Source organism: Pseudopodoces humilis, chromosome 2 (genome assembly GCF_049639895.1).
Source record: "Pseudopodoces humilis isolate 2021_Gansu_Grassland_sample_001 chromosome 2, ASM4963989v1, whole genome shotgun sequence".
NCBI classification, from domain to species: Eukaryota; Metazoa; Chordata; class Aves; order Passeriformes; family Paridae; genus Pseudopodoces; species Pseudopodoces humilis.
Window position 1 is genome coordinate 69,566,956 of NC_142201.1, and position 26,296 is coordinate 69,593,251.

General features: G+C 39.8%; 1 protein-coding gene across 3 annotated transcripts in view; it reads left to right on the plus strand.

Moving 5' to 3' along the window:
* ATP8A2 (ATPase phospholipid transporting 8A2) overlaps positions 1-26,296 on the plus strand; it is a 315,299-nt gene that overhangs the window by 235,852 nt on the left and 53,151 nt on the right. The gene's annotated exons all lie outside the window — the stretch shown is intronic.

The window sequence follows — 26,296 nt, forward strand, 5'->3', positions numbered from 1 at the left end:
GCCCTCCCAGTGACTATCTGCTTCTTTCAGTGCATTCCCTTGCTCAGAAGAATTAGGAAACAGGTTACCATTTCCCACCAAGCTTGCTGGTCTAAAAAGAATAAGGCAGAGGCCAGCCCATTACTCAAGCTTGCAGGCCCTGATGAGCTTTGATGAGAATCTCAGTGCAGCGAAGTGTAGTGTGGGAAGCTGCAGTGCAAAGTAAAGAGTTTGAGAACAAGTTCATACTTTGATGCATGCCCTGATAGTTTTGCTGAAACTGCCCTGGTGTATGGATTGGACTGGAGCACTGACTAGATCAATATCACTTTTCCAGGAACAGTCTATAACATGTTTTTTTTCTTTATGCTGAATCCTTTCATTTGAGTCTGGCACTAAGGGTCAATATCAGGAACTGTGAGCAAGTCAAGGGGCCTTCTACAGATCTGTGAAAGAGGTTCTGGAACTCACATCATCCTTCGTTCCTGTAAAACTAAAATCCTCCCTCCGTCTGAGGTGCCAGCCTCTTCCTAAGTGTTTCTTGCCATGGCAAAGAATCCCCTTTCCTTTCCAGTGCAGGTACAAAAGCAACTTGCTGGTCTGACTGGAGCCATCCTGAGTCTCCACATGTGTGGGCTGAGCTCTGCCATCATTTTGGGTGCCAAAATTTCTCTCACTCCAACTCAGAATCAATTCAAGAGCAAGGATGTAGTCTGGCACCCAGCTGTCCCTGTCCACTCTGAATAACTTGCTGCACCTATTCTTTCTGAAATAGTAAAATGGAAAGGGTTAACTTTAAAGGGGGATTCAGGCCATTATTCCCTGAGGAAAAATAGGGTTTAAACTCGGATTTGCAAATGCGTCTTGGAGTTAACAAGCATTTTTGTATGCCCTTGTATCTGCTGCTCAAAGCTGTACTCTTTCTATGTTAATTATCTCCTTCCTTGATTACTCCAAACTCCACTGTTTTGATATCGCTAAGTCATACTTGTAATCATTCCAAGCTTCAGCATCCAAAAATTCTCATTTTAACACATTAATCTGAACCTGCATAATTTCAAATTCCTCCTCAAGCTCCTCATGTACTGTTTCTAGTGTTGGCAACTCTTGCCCATTTATTATAAGCAACATGAGCCTGGCCTTTGCTCAGGAGGCTGTAGGAACAGGAAAAAATTTGCATTATACCCCCTGTGCTTTCATATGTTTGGAAACTGAGTAAATCTCCACCTGGTGTACTGTAGCATAAAGGAAGTTTCTCTGTTCATCAGGCAAGGATCCCATGTCTTCACAGTTGTTAGTGATAGTCATTGACTATATGCACCCCTCAGCCTTTTCTGTTACTTGATGTTATTTTGATGAAAATGTGATCCATAAGACAATTCATCTTTTAAGGATGGCTTCAAGCCATGCTAAGAATAAAAACTTTTTGTGTAAATATGGAGAAAATATGTTGTTCTTTGCCATAAAGCCTAAATAATAGTCTGTGCTGTAGGCTTAATTATCCTGCCCTGGTGTCAGAGGGACAGGTTTGCATCCACCTACACATGAGATGGCTTTAAGTTCTGTGCTAGTGCAGAAGCTCACTTTGGCTTCTCTAGCATATCACATCAAGTACTGTTGTGTTTTGTTTCACCCCCTGGTCATGTCAGTACAGAATACCGTGCCCGGGCACCCAGAGTTACTCGGTGCCCGATACCTGACATAGGAGATGAAGCAACTGAAGCAATGGAGGAAGGTTCTTCAAGCCCAGTGCTATTCTGATTTAGAAACATGGGTGAAACTTTGCCATCTGCCTCCACCTTCTGTGGCAGGCCTATCAGTGTGCTAAGTTCCCAGTTTCTTTTTCTTAAGCTCCCTTTCATGTTAGAGGAGGCTGATAGGATTCTCGGTGTTAACCTTCTGGAGCTTTCAAGTCCTGGCTTCGGTTAGGTCTTCTCCCAGGCAATTCTGCAGCAAAGCACAACGTGTTGCTGTGATAAAATTTTTCAGTGCTGTTTGGGTGTCTCCAGAAGAGAGTCCAAAATGAGAATCCAGACTACTTAAATTTTGTCATTGAACTGAATGATGGTTTATAACAGATCTTTCAGTATTGGCTACCTTTTTGTTTCTCGCAATACACCACCAATGTCATAAGCATTTAACATTTAGTTTTATAGTTTCTGAAGCTCAGTTGTGTGACTTCTGATGCTCAGTTTCTGAGGCTTTGTGAATAGTCCAGAGATGGCTACACTACTGATCTTTTTATTAATTATCATTCTAGATCTTGCCAACTTTCCAATGAAACACAGTTTAATAAAATACAACCATGAGTGTAGATTCCTACTTTTGTCTTTGCTCCTGAAGTGTGTTGTAATTTCAGTTTATGTAGGTGTCAGATAAGCTACTCCTTTGCTCAGTCATTTCAGTTCTGTCTTGACTCCAAACAATATTGCATGTTCTTTGAACTTTGACCTCTTCTGGCTGGTTGGGTTGTTTGTTTTTTTCACTTGATCTTTTTCATGGTCAGATGGTCCATGTAAATTTGCACAAAGCAGTTGAAAGTCTGACTGAAACTGAAGTGGTATTAAATCAGGGGCAATGTTCATTCAGGAAGAAGCACTTTGACTGCCAATAATCATGAGTTGCCTCCTGTGAAGTCAAACCAAGGTGAGATCTGACCTTTTATTTGAAGGAGGAAAAGGCTAGTGCATGTTCTCACTGTGTTGCCAATTAATAAATGTTTTTAAGACTAATAATCTCCACTACAAAGATTTGCTTTTCAGTGGGTGTTTCCAGAGTCAGAGGAAACTCCAGTAGCCAAGGTTTAGGCTATAATACACAAGGTGTAACAGGTGCTTTGAAGTAATCCTAGAATCATGGAATGACCTTGCAAGGGACCATAAAGGTTATCTAGTTCCAACCCCTGAACTCAGGACAAGGACACCTCTCACTAAACCAGGTTGCTCAGTGCCCCATCCAACCTGGCCTTAAACTCTTCCAGGTATGGAGCACCCACAACCTCTCTCAACAGCCTGTTCCAGTGCCTCACCACCCACAGAGTAAATAATTTCTGTAAAGCATCCTAACATCTATTTTAAACCTGCATTCTTTCAGTTTGAAGCCATTCCCCCTTGCCCTGTCACTACAAGCTGTTGTTAGTCTTTCTCTCCGTCTTCTTGTAGGCTCTCTTCAGAGGCGGGAAAGCTGCAGTTAGGTCAACCTGAAGCCTTCTCTTTTCCAGGCTGAACAATCCCTGTTCTCTCAGCCTTTCCTTGTAGGAGAGGTGCTCCATCTCGTTAGTCATCCTGGTGTCCCTCCTCTGGACTGGCTCCAGCAGGTCCATGTGATCCCTGTGCTGGGACCCCAGAGCTGCTGCAGCCCTGCAGGTGGGGTCTGAGCAGAGCAGAGGGGCAGAATCCCCTCCCTGGCCCTGATGCCCACGCTGCTCTGGATGCAGCCCAGGACTCCTTTGGCATTCTGGGCTGCAAGATCCTTGTCCTTGTTTATCCCCCAAGTCCTTGTTTATCAGGGAGTATACCTTATTTGGCCTTCATGTTCTGAAGCAATTTATGGAATGTAATTTCCACTGCAGTCAAACCTTTACTTTGTGTTTGAGTCACTCTTCTGTTGATTATTTGTCTCTCACACATGAATCTACCCTGCAGCCTTTTCCTTCCAAGGGCATCTGAAGGGGCCTTTTCTCTATCCACCTTCTTAGTTCAGTAAAATGCAAGTGAACCTGAACAACCACCAAGATGGGATCTCCTGCCAAACTTCTTTGAGTTTTGCCAGTATATTCCAAAGTTTAAGAAGACTGCTGTTAGGATTTGAGGCTAGAATGATAGAGTAGTTTAAAAGCCACTTTGTTATATCAAGACAGTATGATGAGTGGTGAAATGTCTGCCAGAAGAATGGTACTACATCCCTGGAAATTAATCATCTTTCATCCCTTGCTAGGACATGCTGCTGACCTCAGCATGCCTTGTTTTTACTGTGTTCATCATCTTTTCACACCAGGGTTTTAAAAGGAGATAAATACCTGGCTTTTACACATGCCAGATCATTTTATTGATACTTTTGATGGGTTCAGAAGCTCAGCTGCAGTGAGTGCACATTGCCTTGAGGAGCTCTTGGCCTCTTGTAGTCCTCTTATCAATCTTCATATTGTTTACAAATAAATATATTGATGAGAAATTGGGCCAAGCTAAGAGCCCTCTGGAGAGGGACAGTCACTATCAGAGCATGAATTTGTGCCACTGTATGAACTCTGGATTGGGCTGAATGTATTGCAGAGCAGACTCCTGCGATGTGCAAGAAAACTGTGAATTCCAGCATGATTAAGAGGAGAAGCCTAAAGACAAGTCGGTAGCCTGTGGTGCAGAAAGTAAGCAAGCAAGTCATCAAGTTTTACAAACCTAGACAAATTGCTGAGCCTGTTCTTTCTGTGCGGCTTAGACACGGCCATTACCTCTAAATAGAAGGTTCTCTTGTAGGTCGCAGGGTGTGTTTAAGAGTGTTACTGTAGTTTGACAGAGTAATTCTACCTATTTACTTCCATACATTTTGCATAGTTCAGGTGCTTCTCAAGTAGAGTTGTTGGCTGTTGTACATGGCAGAGTAAGGGCGATGTTGCAAAATGTAGTTACTGAATCGGCTAATGGTGCCCCGGATTGGGGAAACACTTCTTTCTCAGTAGTTGTTAACAGCAGTACAATACAAAGAGGAGCATGTGATACTTGGAACCAAGTCTCCGGAGCACCTCTAAATTGTAGTAGTAGGTAGGAGCTCACTCCTTAGCAACAGGATCAGTTTTATTGGGGGATCAGAATGCCTACTGCACCACTCTGCACAGAGTAGTACATCTTTCTGTTAATTACCTGTACCTATATAACCATTTCATGGTATCCTATAATACCCTGAGCTGGAAGGGACCCACAGGGATTATTGAGTCCAGCTCCTGGCCCTGCACAGGACAGCCCCAAGAATCACACCAAGAGCCTGAGAACCTTGTCCAAACACTTCTTAAACATCTAATTTTTCATGTGAGATTTTTATTGACAGTTGTTAAGTGTAGTGATTTAGTGGCACTGTTTCTTGCAGAAGCTTTGTTATAGCTGCAGCTGTCCTTTTTGGGCTGTATTTAACTATAAGATAGTCTGTGTTAATTTTGAATTGGAAAAAAACATCTTATGCTTACTTTTATCATTCTTTGTAAAACCTGGGAATACTTTCAAATATAATTAAAAAGTGATACCATTTCTGCTCCAAAAATTAAAACTCTGAGGGCCTTTTTTCTGCCTTATCCTTCTGCAGACATGACCTAATTAAAGTCATGTAAAGATTCTTGTTTAAAAAAAAATCCTCTGTATAAATGCAAATAACTGAGAATGAAAGGATTTAACCGACTTGTGAAAGGACACAGACCTATTGAGTGCTAAGTCAGTGGCCCTTTCATCTCTGTACTCTGCACTTTAGATGTAACTTCTAGAGACTCTCTATCACCTAGATGACATCTTGCCCTGGAAGAGAAGGGGAGCAGAGCAAGAGCAGAGGTGGGATGAGGACAGCAGGCAAATAAATAGCCATGTGTCTGTCTCTGCAGTCACAAGGAGGCTTCTACACAGAAAATTTCCACCCTCAGGGCTGACTTTAAATAAAACATGGGGGACTTTTGGGGGGTAGCGGGGGGTGTTGTGTTTGATTTGGGTTTTTTGATGTCGGGTTTTCTTTTCCTGGGATATGAACTATCAAGTCTAGTACAGTTGTTTTGCAGTGAATTTTTATACAGGGGGTGCTCTTCCAGATAGTTTGCACATTGTGTAGTGTTGATTGTGGTTTGTAATGAGCCTTCAGTTCTTCTCAAGGGCCTTCAATCGATGTCCTCTCTGATTGCATGCCACCTATCAGCATAAGGCACTGAATGGGGGGACCATATAGCTTTTATCTTTCTTTTCCTGGTGTTCAGAGTCGGAGGTGAAAAAGGCAAGACAGTCCTAATGCTGGAGAGACTCAGCCCTGCATGCTGGCTAGGATTGAGCCCTTTGTGCAGGGCCAAGTAGTTCCTCAGTGGTGCTGTGCACCTATCACCTGGAGGTGGTTCTGTGCTACTGTGGCTCTGGAATTTTTGTGATTAAGCAGGGTGCTTGCCTTGCTAGGCATTTGTCACTGTTATCCCTGGTTCTGTGCTCTGGAGAGACATGGGGACAGCAATGACCTCCAGCTGGTTGATGCACTGATATTGCATAAGTTTGCATAGGTCTTCTGCAGCAGAGCTGACTGCATCCATAGATGCTTCTTCACAGGTGGAAAAATAGCTCTACCTTAAGAGAACCCATGCAATTTTTGACAGGTTTTTTTTAAATACTGTAATGTTTTTTGGTTTGCAAATGTATTTATATCATGCTTTTCATAGCAAGAGGAAAATATCTCTTACCTCTTTATGCTTGTCTTTGGGGCATCTGTTGTTTCAGGCTAGAGTTAACAGGTAAAACCTCAGGAAAAATATGAAAGAGTTAACATGTAAAACCTCAGGAAACCACTACTTCAATGTTTCCAGAAGTAAAAGAAATAATTATTTGGATGCCAAAGAAAATAACTTTTTTCCTTTTAAAAATAAGGATTTCTAATAGAAATAATTGAGTCCCATGGCAAATCTGAATTATTCAATCAGGTTTGCTTAATTTGATCCTTAAAACCATTTCCCTTCCTACTTGCCAACTGTCAGACAGAGAAATACTGATGATTTGTAAGGAAAACTGAGTAAGACCCTAACTCAGGACAAAAAGGGCTGAAGAAGTAAATTCAACAGTTATAAAATACCAATTTGTGTGCTTGAAATTCCCTTGAATAGCTTATTTGTATTTTTTTCCATTGTTATCAGAATAAGAATGTTATAAACAGAAAATCAGGAATCTTGAGAAATAAGCACACATTCTTTGCTCTGAATTCTGGCTTTCCAGATTCATCTTGATACTGTTTCTTTTTTTTTTCATGTTATGAGGAAAATGCACTGTGAAAAATTGAAACCATGTGAATTAATGACACCTTAACAAATTATAAGGTTTCATAAAGGAGCTTACTGGTTAAACCACAAAGTCATGGTCTGTGGAGCAAAAATGGCCTGTTGGCTTTAAAAGTGTCTCAAAGCAGGCTACATACAGTGTCTGAAAATGATAATTTCTCTAGCTGAAAATAGGTTACTAGTGGCATACTCAAGGGGACTGATCTGTTTAATAATACATATATAAATAATTTGAATGAGAATATCAAATCTAAGATTGTAGTAAATGTTAGCTGATTATACTGAATTCAGAGGGAAGGAATAGCAAACATTTCAGAATTTATGTAACCCTATTCAGAGGGATTTGGGATCTTTTTAAGTGTCTGAGTAATTTAGTGGAAAACGTGCTTTAATGCAAACAGATGTAAAACAATGAGTCTATTGGCAGCCACAAAAAACAGAGTATGCATTAAACAGAACAGTCATGAAGTTCACTGACCAGACACAAAATTAGGGTTTATTTTACATCTGATTAGCTGGGAATACAAGCTTGGTATAGCTGTACAGGAGAAAGTCAGAGGAGGGAATTAATGCTGAGAGAGAAAGAGGAAAGTGCAATACAAATCTGATTGTACAGTGAGTTGCTGGATCACAGGAAAGGCAGATTTCAGTCAGATGACACATATGCAACTAAAAAAACCTCCAAGAGTGAGCTCACAAGGTTTGTCTCAAGGGCTTTGTTTCAGTAGGGGTTTCAGTGTGGTGGGGCTGAAGGAACAGCTGGAGTCCAAGTCATACATTTTTTAATGAGGGAGAAGAGCTCTAGGCAGGTGGGTTTGGGTTTTATTTTGGTGGGTGTTTTTTCTTCCTGTTTTGAACCTTTGACTTAGTAATTATGAACCACAAAAACAATACCAGGAGGACTTTAAAAAGGAGAGGCTGAAGTGGATCCTAGTGGATGTTTCCTCAGGGTGATAGGGTAACAGTGAATCTAGAAGAATGCTTAAAACAGCAATAGAAGCAGTAGAAATACCAAAGCAATCAAAAGCCCAACAATGGGAAGTAAAAGAGTTGATTCAAGTGTGCTGGAGCTCAAACAGGAAGATTCTTTGTTTTTGTAATTTTTAGTATGATTTCCAATGACGGCATTTTGCCCTAAAGAGTTCAAGTTCAATTGGCATCATAAGCATCAAGGAGCAGGAGCTGGAAATTTGAAGCAAATATGCAATTGGACAAGTGTGTGAGAAGGTGCCCAGTCCAGGATAATTTTAATATGGTAAATGTAAGGTGGAAGGCTGTTTTTTGGGCATCAGAAATGTGTTTATTAACACTGAATGAGTATTTAACATATTACTGTAGTAGTCTGTGACAGGGAAGGAAGATGGTGTTGAATCAGCCATCTGAGATACAGAACCATGCTTCCATACATGCCCAAAGCAGGCAGTTTCTGTTTCAATGGTAGATGGGCAACATGTAGAGTTGTAGCTGACGAAAAAGGAGTTTTGATTCACCCCCCATTCCTTTACTCTGGACTGACCTACCTGTCTCAGAACTGTGGCAGGTGCAATGGCTCCTGAGAGGACACTGAAAGAGGGAGAGCAATTTATATGTTGGGATTGTCTCTTTTGGTAGAGGTAAATCATCTTGAGGTGGAGAGGAAAGCCGAGCTCTGGAGGAGAACAGTGTATTGTCTATGGCTTGCGCTTACCTGTCTCTTGATGCATCCAAACCAACTTCATTTTATCATTGTTCCTGTTGCAGCAAATACTACTGCTATGTCTGCCTGGTCATGTTTTACTCCATGTTAGTCCATTAGTCTCATCTTCCCCTGATTCTTCTTTCTTCCTCACTTCCTGATATATTCTTGGGGATGTTATTGCTCTGGGATTTTAATTTCTGACTCGATCTGAAAGCGTAGGTTATTCATGATTTTGGGAAGGTAAGGCTTCTGTCCCACTAGAAAGCATATATAGGATATAAACTTCAGGATATAAACCCTGGGCCAGAACATTGATAGAGGGTGGGATTGTGTGATGCTGAGAATCATAGCTCTTACGAGGAGCAGTGGGAGGAAATTTGGCGAACCAAAATCCCAAAGGTGCAAGAGATAAGGAATAGGATTCACACAGCCAAATAAATTGTGGTTTGGTTAAAAGATGCATCTACAAGCTGGTATGGAACTTTGGCTGAGGTGGAGCTGATTATGTGTTGCAATTATAGCAATGTTTATGTAGGCATAAAAGGTTTGGGGCAAGTGTCTGTCTTGTTTATCTCTGCCATATAAAATTTGGAAAGAGGATTTGGTATATCAAAGGAAATTTAGCAAGAAATAGTACCTAATTTTGATGGAGGGAGGAAGCTGGTTGCAGATCGTGGCAGGTTTCTGGGTCACCTCAGCAAGCACCAGAGTCAGCAGAGACTGTGGGGATGGGAGAGGGGGAAGTCTGTGGAAAAGTACACCTAATGACACTAGGCTTTGCCCAGTACTGTGCATCTGTAAAAATGAAGCTGTCTTTTCTGTTTTAAAATAGAAGTAGCTCTTAGGATTTTCTCACCAGAACTGGAACTCATCACAGTTGTGTGGTATGTGGACACTAGTTTCACTTATGAACTCGGTCACAGGTACAAACTTCACAGATGCAGAATGCATTTGTGAACAAGAGTCCTTCCTCCAATCATTTCCTTTCTGTATTCCACATTTGGTCTTCATTGCATATCCAGTGAATTTAGTGGGAAATCTGCCATTGACTCTGATGGGAGCTCAGACCCTTGAGTCTTCATGCTTCTGGTTATTTCCAGTCTTTTATTTAACTAATAAGAATTACAGAATTGCTTCTCTTACAAAAATACTCTTTCTGGCAGTAACAAGATATATTTCCCCTGAGAGCTATTTTTGCTATATTGCTATTGCTTTCTGATCCTTAACAGCCAAATCCTGGTTAAGCCCCTCATGCAACTAACTAGTCTGTGGGCTTATAGGTTATATAGTCAATCAAGAGAGCAAGGCAGGCATGGCATGGCCCAAGGACTGTCTTGCTGCTTTTATTAAAAGGTGAGTGGGGGGTGGTAGCACTGTAGAAATGTAGTTTTCTAAAACGCGTATCTTTAAAATTGGCATACAGATGTGTTACACTAAATAAGTACATTTTAAAGGTGATCTAATCCTCTGCACAGTCAGTGGCATGAAAAGGAACAGAAGCCATACAAGTTTTCTCTTTTACTGAGGGGAGTGTTTTGGGCCCTTCCATCGTGTAACTTTACACCTAGAGATGGGAGCAGGGTAGCAGCAAAAGCTGTTCATATCAGGTTGTAGATAAGGGTGTCACTGGAACCTTTTGCCCCCTTGGGTGTCTTGTAACAGCCTTTCATAGCAGCTGTTCCATTTTAAGGATGAGTGCACATAACAAATTCCAGACATCCCATGGCCGGTGCAGTTGCTGAATGGGGAGTTTAGGCTTCATTTGGTACGAGCCTTGAGAGGGCTGAGACAGAGCTGTCAGGGCTTATTGTTCAGCCTACAAGATCTAAATAAAGAAAACATTTCAAATTCCAGTTGACACTGTTGTTTTACCAGACAGAAGTAAACATAGAGCACATATGTTCTTAAACTAGTTGTATTCCTATTGCAAGTGTTTTGTGTTTTAACTATGGGCCTAATAATAAGATGATCTCTGGTTTATATCTTTATAACCTCAGACAGTTAAATAAAGGAATTAGAAAAGCAGATTTAGGCAGTGACCAGAAGTAAATGAATATTCATTGTTGAGGATAAATTGACCTGTATGCTTTTCTTCCTAAATTGTCTTCAATCTCTTAGTTCTGTTTGAGATCTTGAAGCGTAACTAATGCTGCTTTTCTGAAGTATGCTGTTAATAACTCAACTTTTGCTTGTATTAGTAGTTTATATGTTTATTACTACAAATAGCTGCTAGTGGAAAGTTGGCTTTTCATCATTACTTAAAATAACTTTCTGGAGAAAAAACCCCAACTATACATTTGAGAAAAAATACTAAAACTCACAAGAATCAAAGGACAGCCTCAGCCTTAAGATTTATTAGAAAATTGAACTGGCACCTACTAGTGTTTTTTCCTATAACTTTTTACTCTTTTCTAAGCAGCTGGTTTTATTCTTTTAGAAGCTCTTTTAAAGATGATTCCTTCAGTTTGGAGGGCTTTTTTAAAAAATAAGGCTTTTATAAAAATTTTCCTTTTTTTCAACACACCAAGCATTCTAAACATTCCCCAGAATAAACAAAAAGCTACAGAAGGAATGCCTGGAATGACTGTCACACATGCTGGTGGAGAAGCAGAGGTAAGCACAGGATTATGTATTGCAGCAAAACAACATGTTCACTTGTGGCATGAAGATCCATTTCAAGAAAATAAATGTACTCGATGTTGGTTGAATTTTCCCATCTCCTTGCACAGCCAAACTGGTCAGGAAACTGCATCTGCGACTTCGTGATGGTTCATCTGTGGATGGATTTCAGTGTTTTCCAGGGAGTTGCACCCCTGCCTTGATTCCTGTCCAACTATAAATCTTCACAATGCATGCAACTACTTCTGAAGTGTGTCCAAAATGTGTTGCTGTCTGACCAAATGGTAGCATAGCTCTCCCAAGAGAAAGAACACATTGTTTTTGCAGTTTTAAATAGACCTGAAATTGTAGTTGTGGTTATTCAGCTATTGAATTACTTTCTCAAATGTGTTAGGAAGTATCCTCGATGGTAGGGAATACAGAGGGAGTGTGTAGTTATTGGAGCTAGACAGAACCCTTTTCAAATGTCACTAGCAAAGTGTACTTTAAGTAAAAGAGTTCTAATCATTTGCTATAAGAATTATTCTCTATACAATGCTAAGAGAAACTGAGCATGGTTTATCAGTACAAGATACTTGCGTGCATGTACTGCAAAGGTACAAAGAAGTAATACAGGTTGAGGTTAACTGCACATACATATAATGGTGTCAAGTATAACATCTTAAACTCTCCCAAGAGATAATAAGCAAACATGCTGAAGACGAATGGTCTGATATTTTTTTTCCTCTGCTCCCCTGTGAGGCAGTCTAGGGTTATAAAATTTTGATGATTTATTCCCTCCTTCTTTCTTTTTCTGCTGTTCCTTATGTTCTGCATCCTTTTCGCATTATTGTCATCTTCCTGACCCTGTTCTTCCCCACACTGAGTTAAGAAAAAAAGAACCTGTAAAGTGGTGAAGTAAAGTAGTTAAAAAGCTGGTCAAAACCAGTAGTTCACTCCATCCTACACTTGTTTCAGCTTTTGATTTACAGTAAAGAAGACGGTTTCTGCTCCTACCCATTTAAGCCGTGTTGTTTTGGTGCTGAAGTTCTTTTCACTTTTAAGGGCTTTGTTCCAGGTATAGATGAATTGTTTTTGGAACAGCCTAAGGCAAGTTAAATAGCATGCACTGATAATCAGATATAAATAGATATAGATGGAATTCACATAAGAATTACCACCTATATCATTGTTGTTCCTTAGCCTAATTAACTTGGGTGTACTCCTATAGAGTATAGATTAGGAGTTTCTTTAGGTGATTTCCTGGGGATTTCTGCAGATATTCAGGTACAATACTGTAGTTCCCTTTCCAAGGTTATGGTCATTCCCACTGTTCTGCATCAGCTCCTGCAAACTGTAGGTGGTGGCTGGGTTTTTTCTCTTTTTTCTTTTTTTTCCCTCTGAATTTCTAACGTGGCTTGTTCCAGTGTACGCTGCCCCTTGGAGGGAGGAAAAAAGTGCCCTTGTGTCATTAGTATTCCTTTACACAGATAAATTTCCTAAGGTAGGATATTTCTTCCCTTGTCACCTTCTTAGGCAACCTCTGGAGAAGTTACAGGATTTTTTTTCATACTTTGAAATGTTTTAGGACTGATGAAAAAGGAGCACTCAGATGTTGTCAAGTCATTAGTAGTGATCAGACATATGACTGCAGCAAATTGATGATCTTTAGACTCGAGAACAACTCATGTTTGCAGTTCCATGGTTCAGCTGAATCAGCTCTCTGAGAGTGAGCACAGTGGTGGCTATCTTTGCCCTGTTTGCCACACTTTGCTCTGTAGTCACCATCAGGGAAGTCATAAGTTTGTGTCTGTCTGTACAACAAGGATCTTGTTTGTGATATGCTGAGAGTTAAAAGGAATTATACACTTGTCTCATGGTTTACCAGTCCATAGACCACAAAATGAGAAACACTGATCTAGCAAATTACATGCATGTAGGCCTTTAATCTCATTTTGGCCTTTCATTTCCAAATAAGGTGGACATGACAATTATTGAGCTTGTGTGGAATTGAGGTTGTCATTCCAGCTCAGCACATTGCCTTGTGAAAGATGTGCCTGCATCAGTTATATCTAGAGATGTTAAGTATGCTGGCAACATCTCTGGAGTCTTTAATTAACAGCTTTCAGTAGAACATCAGCTTGTCAATGATGAGGTCATACCGTATCGAGCCTCATGAGTCTGAGGAAGTTTAGTAGCTGGGCTGAGTGTGCTATAATGCCTAATGATTTTACTTATTTTCTGGGGACAAGTTGGGTTCCCAATGATGTTTTAATCTCTCATTATCAGGAGGGTGAAGAAAACTGGAATTTTGGAGGCTGTATTTGAATGCAGCACAGTGAAATGGGAAATAATCATGGAATAATATAATTGCTTAACCTCTGCAATGACTTACCAGCTGCATTCTCTCCCTGACATTGTACAGAGATAATTTTTTTCAATACTGAATTAAAACTGGGGGAAAAACAAATCAGCTGGCATTAACCTGTCTTCTGTTTTCCTCCTCCTTTTTTCTTGTTACCCCAACCCAAAGCAGATTAACTTTTCAAAAATAAAAATCTTAAGTTGTGCATGGAGTAGGACAGCTTGCCTGTAATACACATCAGGTCATTGCCACACGAAAGTACATTTTCCTCAGCCTTCACTCAGTGCCCTACAACCCCTGGATCTTTAGTTTTGGTTTGCACGAAGGAGGGGGATTTTTTGTTTTACTCTCTTTTTCTGAAGCAGGAAAAGGTAATTTTGGTTTGTCAGTAGTGATGGGGAAGAACACAAGAGGTGGATATTACAAGGTACCTAATGTTACTTCTGTTGAGCCAATAGTGGTGTGCAAGAGCTCTCTTACTAGGATGAATCCTGGGAAAAACTCTCAGCAGTACCTCCGCAGAATTTGCTGTGTATTGAGTGTGGGGTTATTTACACAAGATTTGTAGGGCTGGGTTTCCTACTGTTGTTAGAGTTGGTGTCATTGCACCCTCTTAGCTTTGAGAAGTGGATGTTCATATTTCTCCCATAAAGACAGCATTAAAAGAATAGTCTTGAACATCGATATCCCCAAATATTATATAATAGCATTAAATGAGCCTATAATAATAATGGGAAAACGTTTAGGAATCATGACCTTTGGAATCATTTGAACAGTCTGCTTTCTGTCAATTTTTGCCTTTTAGAAAGTGCTAATTCCTGTTAAGTCCGCATGAGAGATTTGTTTAATGAGCAGATTAAATGGGTGATTATATGTCTTTTAAAAATGGTTTTTGTGGACAGGCTTCATGATGCCACTCTCCCATTTGGCACAGCAACATAGAGCAGTCTTTTTAATTACCTCAGCAGGGTCACTGGGACCCAAGCTGTTTGCTTTATTAAACCCTGATGGTGCCTTTGGAGCAGCTCCCTCTAAACTCTGCTGTCACAATTGTATCTAAATTAGCATCTGAGTGACCCTCTTTTCAGGCTTTCCAAACCCCAGCTGACAGGGATTGCCAAAAGATGCTAATTGCTTGGGCCGACTAGGAACAAGGGCTTGCCAAGATAACAAAAGGACTAATGTTTCTTTCAATATGCATCTAGATTCACATAAGTACTTCTTTTAATTACCAAGAATTATTGTAATGCCCAGTCAATGGAATAATTGACCCTCAACAGCAAGAGCTTATTATGTAATAAATAATGGCGTCAGCCTTGTCAGAGTAGCAGGTACCGAGGTGATTTGCTGGACTGAAAAGGGCTTTTCTCAGCAAGGGCTCTGGGATACACCAAGGCATCCCAGTAGGAGTCCAGCAGAGGGGACTAATTTGAGTTTAACTGAGAGGAAATGCACTAAAAGCTTTTAGACTTATCCTTATGATGACAAAGGAGGAAATAAAAAGGATTGGGTTGGTAGTTTGGCAGCTTACATCGAGGGAATGTCGCACTGATGAGGCAGACAGTCAAGCGTTGTGCAGCTGCTTCTGGTCTGTGGTGTTTCTAAGAGGATATTTTCATCAGGACTACTGAGGGATAGTAAGAGGGGGATTACTGCCTTAACCTAATTTATATCTCTGTCTCAGCACTCCTTATATTCACTGTACTTGCACAAGAATAAAATGACATTATTAGAAGCAAGAAATTGATACATGTGAATTTTTTTTTTTTTTTTTTGTATGGAAAGAAACAAATCCAGTGCAGTTTTACCTCTACTCCTGTTATTGTGCTTGCCTTCCTTTTCAACTCGTGAATCTCAGGAGGTGCTGCAGACTGGAGGGTTTAGATCTGTTCTCAGCTACACTGAGGTATAACCAGGGTTCATTTATTTTGTTAGTGTGCCCAGAATAACTCAGAAATCAAGATCCGGCCTCCTATTCCGAAGTCTCCATGTTCAGAAAGGAAATACAGCCTACACTAAAGCAGTTATCCTGGTGTTCAAAGTAGGCTCTGGGGATAATCTAGGAACTGTTGGCAAATATATGTGGAAAACACATACAGACATGGAAAATCCCTTCCCCTCCCCCTTACAAACATGGAAAGAGTCTGTGCACACAGCACGCTCCTGAGGGAAATGTTTATAGTCTCATTTCTGCCAGTCTTCTTGTCCTTTTAGGTCAGACTATTGCAAGTTTGGCTTGAGATATGTTGGCGGAGCTTCTTGGGGAGATCTGCATATTGCCTGCCAAAACAAGTTTTGGATCAAACCATGCTTTTTAGTGCCTTGATTTTATGATTAAGGTCACTCCTGCAAAGTGTGCATAAAGCAAGAAAATAAATACTGACTTGGCTAGGTGATAGATGAATAGCACTTTTTTTTTGTGTTCATAAGGTCACCAGAAAGTCTGATGGAATTGCCTCATGCTGAATTTCATTTCAGTTTATCCACTGTGTTTTCTCATGGGCATATTTTTTGTGATGTATGGTACATCAGTATTCTGACGAAAATATATTCTAGTTCAAAGATGTTTCCAGTGTGGTGCTCTTTTAAGTAGACACTTCTTGTTTTGTGTGCTCCTTAACTAACATTATGGATATCCAGGGGAGGTTTAGCATAACAGAAGAAATATTTCAGTTGAAGGCTGATAAGCTGGCTATGAATGGAAAATGAATGTTGTAGATTAGTTACACATAAGTCATATTGAGCTCTTTCCATTTAAATGCTCTCTTCACTGTTCCTTCTAATCTGTCCTTACCTGTCACTCAGACTGAACATTTTCAGAGTGCTAGAGAAGGAGCGAGGAGCAGGCTTGAGGATAAGTTTTGCCTGGTAAACCCAACTGTTCCCTTTGGAAGAGCTCGGTCTCCTTTGCGGAGGCATTCGGGTCAAGATGGGTTGGCAGCACAGCAGCAGGAGTGAAATCAGGGGCTAATTGTACTTCATCACACGATCGACAGATACAAATATTTTCTGAAGTGGAAACCAAGTTTAAGCTGTACTTTCAGGTTGCATTAAATTCCTACTGAGGCTGCATCTTTTCTTAAACGAGAGTTGAAGCCAATACCATACACCTGAGAAGTCTTGAGAGCATCCTGGGCCCTTTGACCATTTCACTTCCTCCCTGAACTCCACACTTTCTCCCACTGCTGAAACTCCTGAGAGACTTCAGGAGGCTTAGACTTGTTAAGAAAAAGTTTCTGTCCCTACAGTGTGCTGGGTATATTCAGCACCAGGGAAAGAGGAGAATCAAAGAGAATATGCAATATTGCACACTGTGCGATTGCACACTGTGAGAGTTGTCTATACACTGCTGAGGTAAGTGCACAAATTTGGCCAGAAAGGGCAATTCTGATGTGGAATAGTGAAAGGAGAGAGTGAAATAGCTTTAAAAGCATTTTTTAAGAAGCAGCTTCAAATAAATTGAGGATGTCCTTCCATTGCTTCTCTCAAGCCCTTTTTTCTTTTTTTTTTTTTTTTTCTTTCAGCGGGTCTTGAAGCATTAAGAGAGACTGGCATATGCCCACTGATGCTTGCATGAGATGGCTCTCATGATGAGTTAGGGAGATCAGTATTATAAAGCTTTATCTTCCATTATGCTTTGTAGGCAGAAATATCAGCTGATCATTGTCCTCCTTTTATCTGTGACTGTAGGGCTGGTTGCTCTAAAGCGACCAAGACTTGACTGATAGCTAAAGCAGATGATGAGGTGGCAGGGAAGTTATGAATTATTTTACATCTATTTTCATTGTAGAAGATGAAGGGGAAATTATTATTCCAAGGGCATTTTTTTAATGGAAATAAGTGTATGACCTTAGCTAATCTTAATGTTTTTGGAGAAAGTTAGGAGATCTGTTGAAAATTCAGGAGTAGTAAATCACTCAAACACTATAGTGGAGATAATGACAAGATAGAACAGTAAATCTGTACCCTGTAAATTCCTTGATAAAACAGTTATTGTATGAATGGAACATAGTGAGCACTTTCAAAATCCCTTCCTGTTCTTCTTTAACAAGTGCTCCTGAAAACCTTAAAGGTATGCAAATTAAGTCTGTCTTCAAGGGAAAGCATAAGAATTAGATATAACTTAATTTTAGTTCAGCTCTCAGAAATGAAATTGAGGAGTGAATTTTCCTATTAGAACAGCAATAGCCATGAATAACTCCATCAATTATCTTTTAAATTTTTCCTGATACGGTTTTATGTAAGTGAATATGGAGTTCATCCCACAGAGATTTCATACGTGAAGAGCATAAGGGGAAAATTAGGTTAATGTAACTTAAGTCAAAATTAAATGGCTTTGGTGAGGAAATTGTAGTGCTTTGTATTATCAGCATTACTGAAGAAGCTGATGGAGGATAAAGACAATCTAGATGAGGCAAATGACTTGGCTTTCCTAACAGTTTTCCAAAAAAGTTCCTCCTAAGAGTCTCTTGGGGAAAACAAATAGCCATGTAAGCTAAGGCAGAGTGCTAGTGTGGATTAAAAACTGTCCAAGCAGGTGTGTACAATGTCAGTGAAGTGACCTAGGCAAGAGGTGCTTTAAGGCAAAGATGATGGAGGATGTAGGAAAAAAATGGAGAAAAATTTCTGGGGAGGCTGATGTAGAAGATCCTGGAATAGAAATCACCTGTTCTTGAGACTAGTGCAGAAGCAGACAAAATTAGTGGGGGGGTTGACTTGTGGGTCTCTAAGACACAGAAACTAAGGAATGGGAGAGAAAAGTGAACAGTAATTTGTCAAGGGCTGCTCAGGAGGAATTGTCAGATGAGCAGACAGTGATGTGTGGTTCTAGGTAGATTCAGCTTGAATGTTGAAGCATAAAGTAACACCTGAATCAAGGAATTGGAAATTGCTTGGAGGAATGAGGTGATTTGACCTAGAAGAAAGCTTTTAAGAGTGTTTGGCAAGTAAATACCACACTCTGTAGCATGAGAGAAGAGCTGAGCAGTCTTCTGCTTGTCTTACCCTGCAAAAACATGGGGGTGTTTGGTGAGATCAAAACACTAATGAAAGGTCCCTTTCCTGTGAAGTGATCAAGCTACCCCAAATCATGTGCTGCGCTGAGACATTATGAATAAATAAAATAAACCAATCTTCAGTAATACCACATAGAAGCAGTACTGCAATATAAATTGTGAAAATACATGTAGTTCAAGACTGCTTAGAGTAACATTGTTCCCTTCAGACGTCTGCAAGAATTACCAGTGTATCTGATAATGTATCTGAGTATCTGTCACCACTTAGCTGATGAGGAAACATAATTTTTGTTGGTTTATTTTGGAGACTGGTTTGTTAGAATTTAATCCTACCACAATAAATTTCTGGTGGGTTGCCATGTACTAACCCCAACTGAGAAAGCAAGGTCTGCAGATTCTTGTGGGGATTGATATTTTTCTGTCAAGAAAACACCATGACCAACAAAATAAAAACACCAACAAAAAAAAACCAACATCCCCACCCCCAAAAAAAAACCTTTCAAGAATTTATTTTATAATCAGTGAAGGAGTTCAGTTTATTCTGTTGCTTCCTCTGTTAACAAGGCTAGCTAAGCTGTAGCTGTAGTAGGGCAGTTATGGTAACATATATTATGGTCATGTTTACAGAAATTCTGGGCTACTGCTGGCCTTCAGATGTAGCAAAGGAATTCTACAGCCATCAGTCCTTTCACAGTCTTTGTCCTCTTCCCAAACAGAAGTTACCTCAGTTTTTCCTTTTCCTCTCATAAAAGCTGCACAAATACTCTTATTACTTATTTTAGACAATACCTGGAATAGACTTCAAACTTTAGCAGTTTTTGTGATAGCTGTTTTCAGAAAAGCGAGATTAGAATTTTTATTTAAACAGAGGGCAAGTAGTTGTCATTTAGTCACAACTTTGTACACTGTGGAAGATGTTGCTTCATCTTTCTACTTGTGGTTTGTTTTCTAGTAAATGCCTCTTTCACTTTGGATTTAATACCACATAAAGCTGAAAATGTCAGAAAAAAAGACTCTGAATTATTATGCAGTTTAATTACTATGGTTGTCATAATGTAAATGTAATTTGGTTAACATCCTGTGGTTTTGAGGGGTTTTCCACAGTATTTGTTTACAATGTTCCATTCAAGTTTTCTGCCAGGTAAAAAATGTTTGGGTTTGTTTTTTTTCAAATGCTAATTTCATTACTTGGCTACCTTGGTAGGCAGGTTAGCTTCTGAAGTCTTGGCAAAACAGAAGAGCTCTGAATGTAGGAATGAACGTGTTTCCTTAATCATACTGCTTCTAGCTTTTTTTAATCAGCCTTTTAACACCTATTTTATTATGTTGCCAGACTAAACCTTTTAAAGAAGGGATGTCTTTGTTTCATTCAATGAATCTCTAGTGTTCTGGATATATCCAGTTAAACCTAGTATTTCTTGGGTTAAAAATGGTAAAGTTCAGAAAAGAAAACCCACCAACTGATGGACTAAAATTCAACTAAATGGTTAGGAGAAAGAGTATTTTCATTAAAAATTCACTACACAAATGTATCTGAGATACTCATACCAAAAGTAAAAGAGGTTGCACATAGCAATGACGTGACAGAAAGGTATTATTTAATGGGATAAATTGAGATCAATAAAACACTATATAATTAAATGAAGAGGCTAATTGCTCTTCAAGGAACCTTTTATGCTTATATTCCATTTTACTAATTCTGTGCATCAGACACTGGATTGATACTCAGAAAGCAGATGAGAGTAAGGAAGTTGCTCTTCTTATCACAAGGTATTCTGTTAACAGAAAATTGCACTGGGTGTTACTCTGATAAGCCGTTGACGCAAGTCATTTTTTTATAAATTAAACAAATTCTATGTACAAGGGAAGTGCAAACTAAAATGTAAGTAAACTGCAACATTTTCTTCAGCTTGTTTACTTGCCTGCTGATCTGTACCATGAAAGGCTTAACTGCAAAAGCTGGCTTCTGGATTAAGTGATGTCACTGAGCATAATAAATATCTGCTATATTTACAATGTGGAAAATATTTATTTCATAGCTTATTTGGGCAGATGTGAGCAAGTGTGGGAAGTATGTTAATATATGGAAGCACATAACTCTTTAAGTCAAATATTTCCAGTTGGTAATATCCCCAGCACAGATTAAATTTCTACCTAAAGCACAACCATGTTCTGCACTGCCCTTCTCAACCTTGCCAAGTAAAGGCATGTCTCTTCAACAGGCAGGGATTTGGTTTACTCAGAAGCGGTTTGCTCTGGTCACTTCCAAGCAGGCTGAGGATCACTGACTGTCCAGCTTTAAGCAATAGGATAGTGTTTAAACAGGATTTATGGCAAGCCAAGCCATACAATTTGTTGCTGTATCAGGTCACTCACTAATCCAGTTAGTCCTCTGTCTTCTCTCAGGTTACATGTAGTATTTTTTAAAAAACAGGAATTGAACCCTCAAGGTTTGACTGAAACATGAAAAGCTGCTAATTAACCATAGTAATCTGGATGACAGTGGGGTGCACCTTATTGCCTGATCCACGAGGATTTATACCCTAAAAAACTGTAATCCCTGCCTTGGTCCTTTTTGTCGTGTTTTAGAGGAGTCATGGCTGGTTGGTAGAGCATATGTTACTGATCCACACGCAGGTCAGGTCGATCACAGGGTGTTGGCTGTCTTTGAATCCAGCTGCTAAGCTACAATAGAAGAAAGCTAAAAATACATCAGATATTTTCCTAATACTACACTGCCATGAACGCAACTGGGTGCTTGTAGAAAGTCATCACAGAGTTACGAATGGGAAGACCCGGCCTCTTTGAAAGGTCCGTGTGGTTGCACCGTGCATTCCTGTAGGAAATCTGAGGGTTCACTCGTGCTCTGTGGTCTCATACCAGGAGAGCCAGTGGAGGCAGGAGGGTTCCTCACAGTTGGGTAGGTTGTTGGCTTCAAAGCAATCTTGGTGCAGTGCAATCTTTGGGCTCTGTGGCATGGATTTTCACTTTGAAATCTGCTTTCTCCTTGACTTGGAACATCCTGTGTCCTTTTTTCCTTCCTGCCAAGGGTAATTAGCAATAGGAAACACAAGGCTAGTGACATTGCTGGCTGGAGATGAGCTCGTTCTGTTTTCAGACATCCTGGAAAGAATGAAGGATCCTGCCTGTGTTCTCAGAGCCTCTTAGGATGACAAATTCACACCCAAGCCTGTTACTCAAGCCTTATCTCCATTTTGCTTCATGATACAGTTGACATGTATACGGTTGTCAAGATGGAAAATTCCAGGAATTTTGGGAATGGAGAATACTCCCATTAGCAGTCAAAAGAGCTCTACTGAGTACATTTATGTAGATCAGTGGGCTGGATTTTCATCGTCTTTTAGTTAACATGTGTCACTGAAGTTGGAGATTTTATTTCTCAGTTAAGGTGAGAGTGCAGCTAGTGGCTCTGTGGGCTTTGCATCCACAGAAAGGAAGGTTTCTGATTTCTGCCAGACTGACAGGTTGATGTTTACTGAGCTCCTTAATGTTTCCTCGCTACTCCTTCTCTGTAAGTTCTTAACCCAGTGCTAATATCTGTGATGTGCCCATCTTCTGAACATCACCATTTGCTTCCTCGGCTTTTCTGGGGAAGTGGTGTTCTTGGTCAGTCTTGGCGGTTTTCAGTCAAGATGATAGGCAGGTACAGGGAGTAAAGCTACTTCTTGCTGTACATTTCTACCAAAGAATGGGATCACTTTTGCTACTGATTTACTCTTTTTATAATAAAACAAACTGTCCAATAAGCACCTTGCCCTTGAATAAAAATGTTGCATGCAATGCTGTCATTATCCAGTTAACTGTTAAGTTTGAAAAATGAGAGCAAAAAGTTTTCCAGAATAAAGTATCAACTTTTTCACTTAATAATCCTGTTCATGGTTCTGAGCTGTCTCATCTTAGAAAAGGCTGTAGAGACTAAGAATTTTCCTTGTACTTTGCAAGGCTACAAACACAGAGGGAAACACTACTTAAAATATAGTTTTACTATTACTAGTTATACTTAAAATATATCTAGATATGTGGAGAAAGGGCACCAAATAAGCAAACACGTTATTAATGCTCAAGGACAGTGTTGATGCAAAGGGATGTAAACAAGCCCTGTGTAACCTCAGCTGAAGAGTACTTCTGAAGAGCTGCTTTCCAGGGTGAGGAAATTCCAGTAGAGCTTTCCAATAATAGTTGCAATAGCAGAGCAAGAGGAAAAAAAACCTGCTTTGTAAGGAGAAGATTAATATTTTCATGAGTGACAAGCTAATTTTGTTTTGAAAAAAACACCTACAGATGTTGTACACATTTGAAGTGGCATGCCAGGAGCCGCAGAAGTCACAGCACAGCACTAAGCCAGAACTTTGTGAATGTGTACTTGAAATGACACTCTGCTGCCCATGTGAGTTCAGTGACCAGCAAGATAGCTTCCAGTTGGAAATTCCCATTAGTTTGTCATAAATTTTCAGTTACAGATAAGTCAGTTTGGCATTTTAATATTATGATATATTTGATATTATTTTTTAATGTCTTATTACTTGACAAGAGTTGGCCCAGAGTTCTACACTCTCTCCCCTGCATTATATACCCAAATAATATAATGACAAGAATGGGCTCTTCTGGCTTTAGTAGACCCAAGCCATCTCATACTTCCAACAAATCCCACCTGAGAAGGATGTGTATTCCCTGGTAATTGCCTTTTTGAATCAGCTCAGATACTGGGTATAGAATAAACAATGAAATACATATGTATGTCGTATCCTATTGTTGATCCTGCTTCAAAAATCGATGATCAGCAAGATTCCCAGGAGCTGGTGACTGGCCAGTACAATTTTGATTACCTTTTGGTATGCATTTCTCCTGTCTTTCCAAAGGAGGCTATCAGATGCCATAATTGGTTTTAGGAGTTTATTTGCTATTAGGGCAGAATATGATTATTCTATTTAGAGTGCTATCTAGAATGCTTTTTGATAACTGTGTTGATATATACCGATCAGAAAAGCAATTTTTAGCAATCCTTTTCCTTTAAATGCTACTGTAGTGCATAGCCAAGACAAATGTAGGCTTTTTTTATCTTGCAAATCTTCTCAAAATAATAAGAGGAAAACTAATTTCATATAGCTGACTGAGGTTAGGAGCAATACATATTTGATTAGTTCAGACCACACAAACTGTAGTTTGTCTTGGAGCTGTTTAATTACAGATTCTTTCAGCATTGTATTTAAAATTATGGTAAAACTGGAAACCATAAAATTTTGTATTACTAAAATTCATCCACATATTTCATAATAAAGTCAGAGAAAGTGCTTAACATATCAGATTATGCGATGAGAAAACAAGTTTATGTTCTGTTGTGTTAGTTGTACATTCTCTTACATTGGGATCAAGACTTTGAGGGGCTGGGTTGATGTTCTTTTGGAGCTTTTTGGAACTGGAATTCATTTAAGGCAAATAATAAGAGAGAAAAACAGGGACATATGTGCTTTCCTCTTCTGTAGTTCAGCTGTTGCAGAGTTCACTGCTGAGTTTGGGGGATGGAGATGCTGGGTTTCAAGTAAGGTTACACAACTCTTCATGTCACTTCTAAGCCACATCCTCAAGAATAGAGATTTTCAGAGGAGATCACTCTAAGCCAAATCACAGAATCAAAAGATACTCTGAGTTGGAAGGGACCCACAAAGAGCATTGAGTCCAGGTTTTAATGGCCCATACAGGCCTTTGACAGACAGCAGCCACATATTGTCATTACTGTGGTTTCTGCATTATCCTCACTCACCATGTATATGTAGGATTGGGTAGAGCAACTGCGGGTTCAGCAGCTAAACATAGGGTTAGAAGCCAGCACCAGTCTGGAAGCAGACTAAGATGTGTTAGTATAGTTATTTCCATACTGCTCGTGCCATGCTGCCAGTTCATGTCTCTGCTAATGTAGCTCCTGCCTGCCTGTGTCTCAGCCTCAAGGGTTTATTCCATAGGAAGCCTCTCTACTGAAGCCATATAGAGTGAGGATGGATTTTTTTTTTGTTTGTTCTTCTGGGGAGGATTTGTTAGAGGATTTTTCTCCCTCCTCAGAGAGAAGATTGGCCTTTGCAATACGCTTAATAGTCTGTTTATTTCTGTGCTGCTGGACTGGCCTCAGTTTTGGTTTTGTGAACTACACTTTTTAGATATGTCACATAGAGCGAGTAGAGATTGTGTACCTTGAATGTTGGGTTTTCTGCTATAAAGATGTACTGAGAACCTGTGTGGTCTCAGGGCTTTTTGTGTTTGCATTAGTTTAATTGCTTCTTTGACCCTTCTTCCTCTGCTGGCCTTTCAAGCTCTGTGGGCTCTTAGCCTCACTGATATCTCTCCACAGGATCTTTGTACTAGGAAGCATCCGGGCTTGTCTGGAACTCCCCCAGCCCTGCTGTCCGCTTATATCCAGCATTTTCTCTGGCTTTTATACTAAACTTCTGGTTTTGCAATTTTAATACCTGTAATTCACTTCTTTTGTACTGTTAAGCTGTAGATGAGGAGTTTGTTAGTTTTAGTTCTCTTTATAACACATCTGTTTCAGCATCTGACTGCTTTTTCGTTTCTTTCAGATGCATTTAGTTGTCCTCTGAGAAAGGGAAGTAATTTATAAATATCCTTCTAGACCAGTTCTTTTATGCAGCTCTTCCAGTTATTTGATAGTCTGTGTTAATTTCTTTTATTGTTTCCTTTTGTTTTTTTTCCCTTTGGGTTACTTTTCCATATTGTATTTCTGCTGTCGTATTCTAGGCAGTGTTTTTAAATTTTATCCTACATTAGGAAACCTTTCAATCTTTCTGTTATGCATAATCCAAAGTGGGGATCCACAAGTTAAAACAATGAGAGTTACTGCAGTTTGAACAGAATGCAGTAGTGTGAATTCCCATTATTTTTTTGTTTCATTGGCTATCTCAAAGCAGACTCTTGGGGAGGGTCTGCAGGGAACCCCACCGGTCCAGGTCCGAAATGTGTTGAAACAAGCAATGCTTTCATTCCAGCCCATGCATCAGCATTTTTTTCCCCCCTGAAAACCACAATGTAGGAAATGTCACCTGCACATTTGTATCTTGCCCCTGTGTGGACTTGGAACATGGCCCAGACACACCCTCAAGCTTAATGGCACCCCTGCACCAGCCTTCAGGTGCATGTGCTGATTCTCACTTGTGTTTTTATTTGTAGAAGTCTCTATCTTTTAATTCAATCTGAATTTACAGACCTAATTTTCATAAATATATATGTGCATACACATACACACCCCTCCTTTGGACCCAATATATTTAAAAGATGATCCATTAAAAGCCAGCATGGATATTTTCAATTATCTCTTCCTAAGAACTGAGGTAGTGTTTACTGTCCTGTGAACTCTTTGGTGGTTTGAGACTACCAGGGTCAGTAAGATTTCTAAAGACAGGAAAATCCACAGCTGTTTAGATCTTCACCTGATTTCTCTTAAATGTGCTGATATTGACAGTAATACTGCTGGGCTGCCTTGTCTCTTGGTCTGGATTCTTTGTGGATTTCATTAACTGTATCTATGAGTTCCTGTGGTGTCTTGAGTCAGAAAGGGATAATGCTCTTAGCTGAAAATAGGGCTGTTCTGTTTGCTTTGTTTGTTGGGTTTTGTTTTTTTTCCATTTATA